This window comes from Dermacentor variabilis, chromosome 3 (assembly GCF_050947875.1).
Source record: "Dermacentor variabilis isolate Ectoservices chromosome 3, ASM5094787v1, whole genome shotgun sequence".
NCBI classification, from domain to species: domain Eukaryota; kingdom Metazoa; phylum Arthropoda; class Arachnida; order Ixodida; family Ixodidae; genus Dermacentor; species Dermacentor variabilis.
The window spans coordinates 149,202,434-149,215,430 of NC_134570.1; the positions used below are offsets into that span (position 1 = coordinate 149,202,434).

Sequence of the window (12,997 nt, forward strand, 5' to 3'; positions counted from 1 at the left end):
AGATGATGTTACATTTCTTTTAAAAATGCTGTATACGCTTACAAAGTGTCTTTACAAAAACTATTGATTGCATTTAGCAGCGGTATCAGCCTGTATTTTTCTATGTCGGATCGCTCACCACTCTTAAAGATAGGTATGACCGTCTTCACCTGCAGTTCATCAGGATACACTTCATTTTCCAACGTATGATTTAAGATATGCAGTAGATGGATTCCCAACATATAAAAGTTGTTTTTTATCAGCCTAACAGGTAGTGCATCTGGTTCTGCCGCCTTAGCGACTGAAGGGATTTTTACTGTTGTAACTAATTCTTCAATTTCTATGTGAGGCAATGCAAAAGTGTTGTTGTCACGCTCTGCCATTTTCACTGAAAGAACATCAGCATGTACTTGTGCATGTACCATAGGCCCTACGGAGGCAAAATAGGTACCAAATGATTCAACTGTACCTTCGTCAACTGTTTCATAGAGAGTAGAGATGTTCGATCCTACGCCCATTCTGTAGTTTAGCGTGTCCCATTGTTTTTTTTTTATTTACATGTGCCTGCTTCATGAGAGATGAATCACATTGTTTTTTTGCTTTTCCTCATAGGAAACATAGATAGTTTTAGATAGCGTTTAAATTGAGTAATGTAATATTCGTTTGATCTGAACTGTAACCATTTGTGGTACCATTTATCCTTATCTGTTTACAAAGTTAATATTTCAGTATTCATCCAAGGACACTTTGGGTAGCTGTATCTTTATGGGTCGGCAAAGACCGCCGTTCAACGGCACATTTAAGTATATCTAGAAATTTCCTGTACTCGGTATCAACGTGTTTATCATATGCCGTAATGATATCTGTTCGTTCTAATATTTCACGCAGCCGGACGTAGTCTATCTTACTCAGTATATTACTCTGTACCGAATTCAGTGTTTCTCAATAGGAACAATAACGGATGAATAGTCTGCAATCAACTCACCGCAAGGGCCAGTCTGCGCAGCTTAATATGCCACAGGATGTGATCTTCTGAGTAGTTGAGGTATCGGGTCGCGAGTTGCTTCTGTTTAAAACGTTTTCTCCGAAATTATTATTGTTCTTTTGAACAGTTTACGTCTATACGCCACGCTGTTGCGGATCTGTGCATCGACAACGGCGCGCGCAGGTGCACGTTACACTTTTCTGACAATAACGCTATTCTTGCGGGATGAGGCACATGAAGGGTACCTACGCTCGGTCGGCCACTGCGATAACACAAGATACGCTTGCTCATCGATATCTGCGTCAATCAACAACGTAAGTCTTTCTTTTGATTGCAATGGTAGGCCCTGCCCAAACGGGCAAGGCCTCTCAAAAATTGGCCTATAGGCTCATTGGAGTGTCCCTCCCCACGGTAATCTTTAGTAAAAGGCGAAAGATTAATACGTGGATTTGAGGAGAGACCTGAGCGATGAAGATACCGATGCTGTCCGAGGCTGGTCTCCTAAATGGTGTCACTTACTTGGCCAGGTGAACCTTCAAGCTATTCTCAAATTTGCATGCTTAAACCTCAACTCTTGTTATTATTTAGCAAGTGTATCTCTGACTGGGCTTTTCTACATGTACTTGTTAATAGAGAAATTTTACATGTTGCCGTATTCACGTTTAAAAGCTAATAACATTGTTAAAATAGCCAGGATTGCTTGAACTGCACGACTGCCATTTTCATGCGCAGCAGTCGCCATCTGGTGTTGAACATCGAAGTTTTAAAAGCTTGCGGAGGACTTTTTTTTAACCGGATACTTTTTATTATTAGTTCTAAAATCCAGTACACACGCAGTTGGTCCCACCCATAGCCTTCAAGGCTAGTGATGCGTCCGCACGCTAAACAAGTACTATAATATTGGCCGACTTTTTCGTGAATGGGCTCAATCACAAAACACTTCAGTAACACGCAAGAAAATTGGCAAGCTTCAGTATATAACTTTGTGGCATATTCGACCAAAGCAGAGAGTCCAAAGTCCAAAGAATGTCCAAAGCACTGACAGGGCATCAAAAAGAAAAACAAGCTGGTTCCTTTCTTTTTTGTAAATTTATTTACACGCTTCTTCATTCCAATAGTTTCGTAGTAATGAGGGAAAGATGTTTTAACGATGCCAAAATGTCATTGGTATCCATTACTTCGTTTGGAACTTCATGACACACGTTGGCTCCTTTACGTTGTACAGGTCTATGGCTGTATGTATTATGAGAAGGCGGCAAGGTAAACAGACTGTTTGTAGCGGCTCTTGTTTTTTCATTGATAATCTGAACATAGTTAGGGGCAGCTCGTTATTTGACCTTATTTATTGTATTTACTACTTCAGCTATCTTCAATTTAAATAAATTGATACGGGTAACATGCGTAGCTGTTCAAAAAGTGACATACAGGAGTGAGTACTACTTCAATAATTTATTATACGAATAGCACGTTATTGAAGGCGACAAACATGGTCTCAATATGTTTTGTATGTCTCGCCCCTCGTTTACAGGCAATAGCATAAATCGCTGGGCGCAAATGAGAAATACAGAACGCGTGAAATCGAAAGTCCAAAGCACTCTCTAGCCCTTTGTAATACATGACAGCCATGAGTTAATTTAGAGCAGACATTAATAATTTGTTGCTTCCAGTGCATATCAGACTCAAACACAGCACCAAGATATTACTTGCATTGCGACACGCTGAGGACATTCTTGTTTTGGTAATCATTGATGCAACGTGGTGATAATTTATATTATTCGCGAGTGAAGCACGGTGTACTTTATTTTCTGGTTATAAAGAGTCAGCTCATTACTTATGTACCATTGTGATACTTCGCTAAGTTCTTCATTAAATTTACAATTCAGTTCCTCTAAGTTATCGCCTGTGAAAAGTAATGCTGTGTCATCGATATACATAATAGCTTCAGAATCCTTCAGACCTGACGGAAGATCGTTATTGTAAAGAAACAGAGGCCCAGCAAGGAACCGTGCAGAACACAGAAAATAGTGTTTTGTGGTAGAGAGGTTAGATTGTTTACAGCAACATATTGTTTCCTATTTGAAAAAGAACGTTTTTTTAGATTACAAATCTTTCATTTCAGACCCTAAGTTTCCAATTTCTGTTGCAGTATTGTCTGATGTACCGCATCGAAAGCTTTGGATACATCTAAGTAAATTACTATAGCTGGTTTATTATGCAGTGCAGTATTTATGAGTTGTGTTAGAACAGGAATTGCGGAAGACGTTGATCTTTGGGGCCTGAAGCCATGCTGGTTAGGATAGATGATGTTACATTTCTTTTAAAAATGCTGTATACGCTTACAAAGTGTCTTTACAAAAACTATTGATTGCATTTAGCAGCGGTATCAGCCTGTATTTTTCTATGTCGGATCGCTCACCACTCTTAAAGATAGGTATGACCGTCTTCACCTGCAGTTCATCAGGATACACTTCATTTTCCAACGTATGATTTAAGATATGCAGTAGATGGATTCCCAACATATAAAAGTTGTTTTTTATCAGCCTAACAGGTAGTGCATCTGGTTCTGCCGCCTTAGCGACTGAAGGGATTTTTACTGTTGTAACTAATTCTTCAATTTCTATGTGAGGCAATGCAAAAGTGTTGTTGTCACGCTCTGCCATTTTCACTGAAAGAACATCAGCATGTACTTGTGCATGTACCATAGGCCCTACGGAGGCAAAATAGGTACCAAATGATTCAACTGTACCTTCGTCAACTGTTTCATAGAGAGTAGAGATGTTCGATCCTACGCCCATTCTGTAGTTTAGCGTGTCCCATTGTTTTTTTTTTATTTACATGTGCCTGCTTCATGAGAGATGAATCACATTGTTTTTTTGCTTTTCCTCATAGGAAACATAGATAGTTTTAGATAGCGTTTAAATTGAGTAATGTAATATTCGTTTGATCTGAACTGTAACCATTTGTGGTACCATTTATCCTTATCTGTTTACAAAGTTAATATTTCAGTATTCATCCAAGGACACTTTGGGTAGCTGTATCTTTATGGGTCGGCAAAGACCGCCGTTCAACGGCACATTTAAGTATATCTAGAAATTTCCTGTACTCGGTATCAACGTGTTTATCATATGCCGTAATGATATCTGTTCGTTCTAATATTTCACGCAGCCGGACGTAGTCTATCTTACTCAGTATATTACTCTGTACCGAATTCAGTGTTTCTCAATAGGAACAATAACGGATGAATAGTCTGCAATCAACTCACCGCAAGGGCCAGTCTGCGCAGCTTAATATGCCACAGGATGTGATCTTCTGAGTAGTTGAGGTATCGGGTCGCGAGTTGCTTCTGTTTAAAACGTTTTCTCCGAAATTATTATTGTTCTTTTGAACAGTTTACGTCTATACGCCACGCTGTTGCGGATCTGTGCATCGACAACGGCGCGCGCAGGTGCACGTTACACTTTTCTGACAATAACGCTATTCTTGCGGGATGAGGCACATGAAGGGTACCTACGCTCGGTCGGCCACTGCGATAACACAAGATACGCTTGCTCATCGATATCTGCGTCAATCAACAACGTAAGTCTTTCTTTTGATTGCAATGGTAGGCCCTGCCCAAACGGGCAAGGCCTCTCAAAAATTGGCCTATAGGCTCATTGGAGTGTCCCTCCCCACGGTAATCTTTAGTAAAAGGCGAAAGATTAATACGTGGATTTGAGGAGAGACCTGAGCGATGAAGATACCGATGCTGTCCGAGGCTGGTCTCCTAAATGGTGTCACTTACTTGGCCAGGTGAACCTTCAAGCTATTCTCAAATTTGCATGCTTAAACCTCAACTCTTGTTATTATTTAGCAAGTGTATCTCTGACTGGGCTTTTCTACATGTACTTGTTAATAGAGAAATTTTACATGTTGCCGTATTCACGTTTAAAAGCTAATAACATTGTTAAAATAGCCAGGATTGCTTGAACTGCACGACTGCCATTTTCATGCGCAGCAGTCGCCATCTGGTGTTGAACATCGAAGTTTTAAAAGCTTGCGGAGGACTTTTTTTTTAACCGGATACTTTTTATTATTAGTTCTAAAATCCAGTACACACGCAGTTGGTCCCACCCATAGCCTTCAAGGCTAGTGATGCGTCCGCACGCTAAACAAGTACTATAATATTGGCCGACTTTTTCGTGAATGGGCTCAATCACAAAACACTTCAGTAACACGCAAGAAAATTGGCAAGCTTCAGTATATAACTTTGTGGCATATTCGACCAAAGCAGAGAGTCCAAAGTCCAAAGAATGTCCAAAGCACTGACAGGGCATCAAAAAGAAAAACAAGCTGGTTCCTTTCTTTTTTGTAAATTTATTTACACGCTTCTTCATTCCAATAGTTTCGTAGTAATGAGGGAAAGATGTTTTAACGATGCCAAAATGTCATTGGTATCCATTACTTCGTTTGGAACTTCATGACACACGTTGGCTCCTTTACGTTGTACAGGTCTATGGCTGTATGTATTATGAGAAGGCGGCAAGGTAAACAGACTGTTTGTAGCGGCTCTTGTTTTTTCATTGATAATCTGAACATAGTTAGGGGCAGCTCGTTATTTGACCTTATTTATTGTATTTACTACTTCAGCTATCTTCAATTTAAATAAATTGATACGGGTAACATGCGTAGCTGTTCAAAAAGTGACATACAGGAGTGAGTACTACTTCAATAATTTATTATACGAATAGCACGTTATTGAAGGCGACAAACATGGTCTCAATATGTTTTGTATGTCTCGCCCCTCGTTTACAGGCAATAGCATAAATCGCTGGGCGCAAATGAGAAATACAGAACGCGTGAAATCGAAAGTCCAAAGCACTCTCTAGCCCTTTGTAATACATGACAGCCATGAGTTAATTTAGAGCAGACATTAATAATTTGTTGCTTCCAGTGCATATCAGACTCAAACACAGCACCAAGATATTACTTGCATTGCGACACGCTGAGGACATTCTTGTTTTGGTAATCATTGATGCAACGTGGTGATAATTTATATTATTCGCGAGTGAAGCACGGTGTACTTTATTTTCTGGTTATAAAGAGTCAGCTCATTACTTATGTACCATTGTGATACTTCGCTAAGTTCTTCATTAAATTTACAATTCAGTTCCTCTAAGTTATCGCCTGTGAAAAGTAATGCTGTGTCATCGATATACATAATAGCTTCAGAATCCTTCAGACCTGACGGAAGATCGTTATTGTAAAGAAACAGAGGCCCAGCAAGGAACCGTGCAGAACACAGAAAATAGTGTTTTGTGGTAGAGAGGTTAGATTGTTTACAGCAACATATTGTTTCCTATTTGAAAAAGAACGTTTTTTTAGATTACAAATCTTTCATTTCAGACCCTAAGTTTCCAATTTCTGTTGCAGTATTGTCTGATGTACCGCATCGAAAGCTTTGGATACATCTAAGTAAATTACTATAGCTGGTTTATTATGCAGTGCAGTATTTATGAGTTGTGTTAGAACAGGAATTGCGGAAGACGTTGATCTTTGGGGCCTGAAGCCATGCTGGTTAGGATAGATGATGTTACATTTCTTTTAAAAATGCTGTATACGCTTACAAAGTGTCTTTACAAAAACTATTGATTGCATTTAGCAGCGGTATCAGCCTGTATTTTTCTATGTCGGATCGCTCACCACTCTTAAAGATAGGTATGACCGTCTTCACCTGCAGTTCATCAGGATACACTTCATTTTCCAACGTATGATTTAAGATATGCAGTAGATGGATTCCCAACATATAAAAGTTGTTTTTTATCAGCCTAACAGGTAGTGCATCTGGTTCTGCCGCCTTAGCGACTGAAGGGATTTTTACTGTTGTAACTAATTCTTCAATTTCTATGTGAGGCAATGCAAAAGTGTTGTTGTCACGCTCTGCCATTTTCACTGAAAGAACATCAGCATGTACTTGTGCATGTACCATAGGCCCTACGGAGGCAAAATAGGTACCAAATGATTCAACTGTACCTTCGTCAACTGTTTCATAGAGAGTAGAGATGTTCGATCCTACGCCCATTCTGTAGTTTAGCGTGTCCCATTGTTTTTTTTTTATTTACATGTGCCTGCTTCATGAGAGATGAATCACATTGTTTTTTTGCTTTTCCTCATAGGAAACATAGATAGTTTTAGATAGCGTTTAAATTGAGTAATGTAATATTCGTTTGATCTGAACTGTAACCATTTGTGGTACCATTTATCCTTATCAGTTTACAAAGTTAATATTTCAGTATTCATCCAAGGACACTTTGGGTAGCTGTATCTTTATGGGTCGGCAAAGACCGCCGTTCAACGGCACATTTAAGTATATCTAGAAATTTCCTGTACTCGGTATCAACGTGTTTATCATATGCCGTAATGATATCTGTTCGTTCTAATATTTCACGCAGCCGGACGTAGTCTATCTTACTCAGTATATTACTCTGTACCGAATTCAGTGTTTCTCAATAGGAACAATAACGGATGAATAGTCTGCAATCAACTCACCGCAAGGGCCAGTCTGCGCAGCTTAATATGCCACAGGATGTGATCTTCTGAGTAGTTGAGGTATCGGGTCGCGAGTTGCTTCTGTTTAAAACGTTTTCTCCGAAATTATTATTGTTCTTTTGAACAGTTTACGTCTATACGCCACGCTGTTGCGGATCTGTGCATCGACAACGGCGCGCGCAGGTGCACGTTACACTTTTCTGACAATAACGCTATTCTTGCGGGATGAGGCACATGAAGGGTACCTACGCTCGGTCGGCCACTGCGATAACACAAGATACGCTTGCTCATCGATATCTGCGTCAATCAACAACGTAAGTCTTTCTTTTGATTGCAATGGTAGGCCCTGCCCAAACGGGCAAGGCCTCTCAAAAATTGGCCTATAGGCTCATTGGAGTGTCCCTCCCCACGGTAATCTTTAGTAAAAGGCGAATAAGGAATTTTATTCGTAACAGGCGAAAGATTAATACGTGGATTTGAGGAGAGACCTGAGCGATGAAGATACCGATGCTGTCCGAGGCTGGTCTCCTAAATGGTGTCACTTACTTGGCCAGGTGAACCTTCAAGCTATTCTCAAATTTGCATGCTTAAACCTCAACTCTTGTTATTATTTAGCAAGTGTATCTCTGACTGGGCTTTTCTACATGTACTTGTTAATAGAGAAATTTTACATGTTGCCGTATTCACGTTTAAAAGCTAATAACATTGTTAAAATAGCCAGGATTGCTTGAACTGCACGACTGCCATTTTCATGCGCAGCAGTCGCCATCTGGTGTTGAACATCGAAGTTTTAAAAGCTTGCGGAGGACTTTTTTTTAACCGGATACTTTTTATTATTAGTTCTAAAATCCAGTACACACGCAGTTGGTCCCACCCATAGCCTTCAAGGCTAGTGATGCGTCCGCACGCTAAACAAGTACTATAATATTGGCCGACTTTTTCGTGAATGGGCTCAATCACAAAACACTTCAGTAACACGCAAGAAAATTGGCAAGCTTCAGTATATAACTTTGTGGCATATTCGACCAAAGCAGAGAGTCCAAAGTCCAAAGAATGTCCAAAGCACTGACAGGGCATCAAAAAGAAAAACAAGCTGGTTCCTTTCTTTTTTGTAAATTTATTTACACGCTTCTTCATTCCAATAGTTTCGTAGTAATGAGGGAAAGATGTTTTAACGATGCCAAAATGTCATTGGTATCCATTACTTCGTTTGGAACTTCATGACACACGTTGGCTCCTTTACGTTGTACAGGTCTATGGCTGTATGTATTATGAGAAGGCGGCAAGGTAAACAGACTGTTTGTAGCGGCTCTTGTTTTTTCATTGATAATCTGAACATAGTTAGGGGCAGCTCGTTATTTGACCTTATTTATTGTATTTACTACTTCAGCTATCTTCAATTTAAATAAATTGATACGGGTAACATGCGTAGCTGTTCAAAAAGTGACATACAGGAGTGAGTACTACTTCAATAATTTATTATACGAATAGCACGTTATTGAAGGCGACAAACATGGTCTCAATATGTTTTGTATGTCTCGCCCCTCGTTTACAGGCAATAGCATAAATCGCTGGGCGCAAATGAGAAATACAGAACGCGTGAAATCGAAAGTCCAAAGCACTCTCTAGCCCTTTGTAATACATGACAGCCATGAGTTAATTTAGAGCAGACATTAATAATTTGTTGCTTCCAGTGCATATCAGACTCAAACACAGCACCAAGATATTACTTGCATTGCGACACGCTGAGGACATTCTTGTTTTGGTAATCATTGATGCAACGTGGTGATAATTTATATTATTCGCGAGTGAAGCACGGTGTACTTTATTTTCTGGTTATAAAGAGTCAGCTCATTACTTATGTACCATTGTGATACTTCGCTAAGTTCTTCATTAAATTTACAATTCAGTTCCTCTAAGTTATCGCCTGTGAAAAGTAATGCTGTGTCATCGATATACATAATAGCTTCAGAATCCTTCAGACCTGACGGAAGATCGTTATTGTAAAGAAACAGAGGCCCAGCAAGGAACCGTGCAGAACACAGAAAATAGTGTTTTGTGGTAGAGAGGTTAGATTGTTTACAGCAACATATTGTTTCCTATTTGAAAAAGAACGTTTTTTTAGATTACAAATCTTTCATTTCAGACCCTAAGTTTCCAATTTCTGTTGCAGTATTGTCTGATGTACCGCATCGAAAGCTTTGGATACATCTAAGTAAATTACTATAGCTGGTTTATTATGCAGTGCAGTATTTATGAGTTGTGTTAGAACAGGAATTGCGGAAGACGTTGATCTTTGGGGCCTGAAGCCATGCTGGTTAGGATAGATGATGTTACATTTCTTTTAAAAATGCTGTATACGCTTACAAAGTGTCTTTACAAAAACTATTGATTGCATTTAGCAGCGGTATCAGCCTGTATTTTTCTATGTCGGATCGCTCACCACTCTTAAAGATAGGTATGACCGTCTTCACCTGCAGTTCATCAGGATACACTTCATTTTCCAACGTATGATTTAAGATATGCAGTAGATGGATTCCCAACATATAAAAGTTGTTTTTTATCAGCCTAACAGGTAGTGCATCTGGTTCTGCCGCCTTAGCGACTGAAGGGATTTTTACTGTTGTAACTAATTCTTCAATTTCTATGTGAGGCAATGCAAAAGTGTTGTTGTCACGCTCTGCCATTTTCACTGAAAGAACATCAGCATGTACTTGTGCATGTACCATAGGCCCTACGGAGGCAAAATAGGTACCAAATGATTCAACTGTACCTTCGTCAACTGTTTCATAGAAAGTAGAGATGTTCGATCCTACGCCCATTCTGTAGTTTAGCGTGTCCCATTGTTTTTTTTTTATTTACATGTGCCTGCTTCATGAGAGATGAATCACATTGTTTTTTTGCTTTTCCTCATAGGAAACATAGATAGTTTTAGATAGCGTTTAAATTGAGTAATGTAATATTCGTTTGATCTGAACTGTAACCATTTGTGGTACCATTTATCCTTATCTGTTTACAAAGTTAATATTTCAGTATTCATCCAAGGACACTTTGGGTAGCTGTATCTTTATGGGTCGGCAAAGACCGCCGTTCAACGGCACATTTAAGTATATCTAGAAATTTCCTGTACTCGGTATCAACGTGTTTATCATATGCCGTAATGATATCTGTTCGTTCTAATATTTCACGCAGCCGGACGTAGTCTATCTTACTCAGTATATTACTCTGTACCGAATTCAGTGTTTCTCAATAGGAACAATAACGGATGAATAGTCTGCAATCAACTCACCGCAAGGGCCAGTCTGCGCAGCTTAATATGCCACAGGATGTGATCTTCTGAGTAGTTGAGGTATCGGGTCGCGAGTTGCTTCTGTTTAAAACGTTTTCTCCGAAATTATTATTGTTCTTTTGAACAGTTTACGTCTATACGCCACGCTGTTGCGGATCTGTGCATCGACAACGGCGCGCGCAGGTGCACGTTACACTTTTCTGACAATAACGCTATTCTTGCGGGATGAGGCACATGAAGGGTACCTACGCTCGGTCGGCCACTGCGATAACACAAGATACGCTTGCTCATCGATATCTGCGTCAATCAACAACGTAAGTCTTTCTTTTGATTGCAATGGTAGGCCCTGCCCAAACGGGCAAGGCCTCTCAAAAATTGGCCTATAGGCTCATTGGAGTGTCCCTCCCCACGGTAATCTTTAGTAAAAGGCGAAAGATTAATACGTGGATTTGAGGAGAGACCTGAGCGATGAAGATACCGATGCTGTCCGAGGCTGGTCTCCTAAATGGTGTCACTTACTTGGCCAGGTGAACCTTCAAGCTATTCTCAAATTTGCATGCTTAAACCTCAACTCTTGTTATTATTTAGCAAGTGTATCTCTGACTGGGCTTTTCTACATGTACTTGTTAATAGAGAAATTTTACATGTTGCCGTATTCACGTTTAAAAGCTAATAACATTGTTAAAATAGCCAGGATTGCTTGAACTGCACGACTGCCATTTTCATGCGCAGCAGTCGCCATCTGGTGTTGAACATCGAAGTTTTAAAAGCTTGCGGAGGACTTTTTTTTTAACCGGATACTTTTTATTATTAGTTCTAAAATCCAGTACACACGCAGTTGGTCCCACCCATAGCCTTCAAGGCTAGTGATGCGTCCGCACGCTAAACAAGTACTATAATATTGGCCGACTTTTTCGTGAATGGGCTCAATCACAAAACACTTCAGTAACAAGCAAGAAAATTGGCAAGCTTCAGTATATAACTTTGTGGCATATTCGACCAAAGCAGAGAGTCCAAAGTCCAAAGAATGTCCAAAGCACTGACAGGGCATCAAAAAGAAAAACAAGCTGGTTCCTTTCTTTTTTGTAAATTTATTTACACGCTTCTTCATTCCAATAGTTTCGTAGTAATGAGGGAAAGATGTTTTAACGATGCCAAAATGTCATTGGTATCCATTACTTCGTTTGGAACTTCATGACACACGTTGGCTCCTTTACGTTGTACAGGTCTATGGCTGTATGTATTATGAGAAGGCGGCAAGGTAAACAGACTGTTTGTAGCGGCTCTTGTTTTTTCATTGATAATCTGAACATAGTTAGGGGCAGCTCGTTATTTGACCTTATTTATTGTATTTACTACTTCAGCTATCTTCAATTTAAATAAATTGATACGGGTAACATGCGTAGCTGTTCAAAAAGTGACATACAGGAGTGAGTACTTCTTCAATAATTTATTATACGAATAGCACGTTATTGAAGGCGACAAACATGGTCTCAATATGTTTTGTATGTCTCGCCCCTCGTTTACAGGCAATAGCATAAATCGCTGGGCGCAAATGAGAAATACAGAACGCGTGAAATCGAAAGTCCAAAGCACTCTCTAGCCCTTTGTAATACATGACAGCCATGAGTTAATTTGGAGCAGACATTAATAATTTGTTGCTTCCAGTGCATATCAGACTCAAACACAGCACCAAGATATTACTTGCATTGCGACACGCTGAGGACATTCTTGTTTTGGTAATCATTGATGCAACGTGGTGATAATTTATATTATTCGCGAGTGAAACACGGTGTACTTTATTTTCTGGTTATAAAGAGTCAGCTCATTACTTATGTACCATTGTGATACTTCGCTAAGTTCTTCATTAAATTTACAATTCAGTTCCTCTAAGTTATCGCCTGTGAAAAGTAATGCTGTGTCATCGATATACATAATAGCTTCAGAATCCTTCAGACCTGACGGAGGATCGTTATTGTAAAGAAACAGAGGCCCAGCAAGGAACCGTGCAGAACACAGAAAATAGTGTTTTGTGGTAGAGAGGTTAGATTGTTTACAGCAACATATTGTTTCCTATTTGAAAAAGAACGTTTTTTTAGATTACAAATCTTTCATTTCAGACCCTAAGTTTCCAATTTCTGTTGCAGTATTGTCTGATGTACCGCATCGAAAGCTTTGGATACATCTAAGTAAATTACTATAGCTGGTTTATTATGCAG

The 12,997-nt window shown here is 39.5% G+C and overlaps 3 non-coding genes and 1 pseudogene across 3 annotated transcripts; all 4 read right to left on the minus strand.

Moving 5' to 3' along the window:
* Positions 1 to 1,307: 1,307 nt before the first annotated feature.
* On the minus strand, positions 1,308 to 1,433 carry LOC142576887 (U5 spliceosomal RNA). Its single transcript, XR_012827006.1, has one exon. It is a non-coding gene; the product is annotated as a U5 spliceosomal RNA (small nuclear RNA).
* A 3,136-nt stretch (positions 1,434 to 4,569) lies between these two features.
* On the minus strand, positions 4,570 to 4,695 carry LOC142576888 (U5 spliceosomal RNA). The gene has a single exon (XR_012827007.1). It is a non-coding gene; the product is annotated as a U5 spliceosomal RNA (small nuclear RNA).
* A 3,137-nt stretch (positions 4,696 to 7,832) lies between these two features.
* LOC142576909 (U5 spliceosomal RNA) lies at positions 7,833 to 7,985 on the minus strand (annotated as a pseudogene).
* Positions 7,986 to 11,121: 3,136 nt separating this feature from the next.
* LOC142576889 (U5 spliceosomal RNA) lies at positions 11,122 to 11,247 on the minus strand. Its single transcript, XR_012827008.1, has one exon. It is a non-coding gene; the product is annotated as a U5 spliceosomal RNA (small nuclear RNA).
* Between the last annotated feature and the right edge of the window lie 1,750 nt (positions 11,248 to 12,997).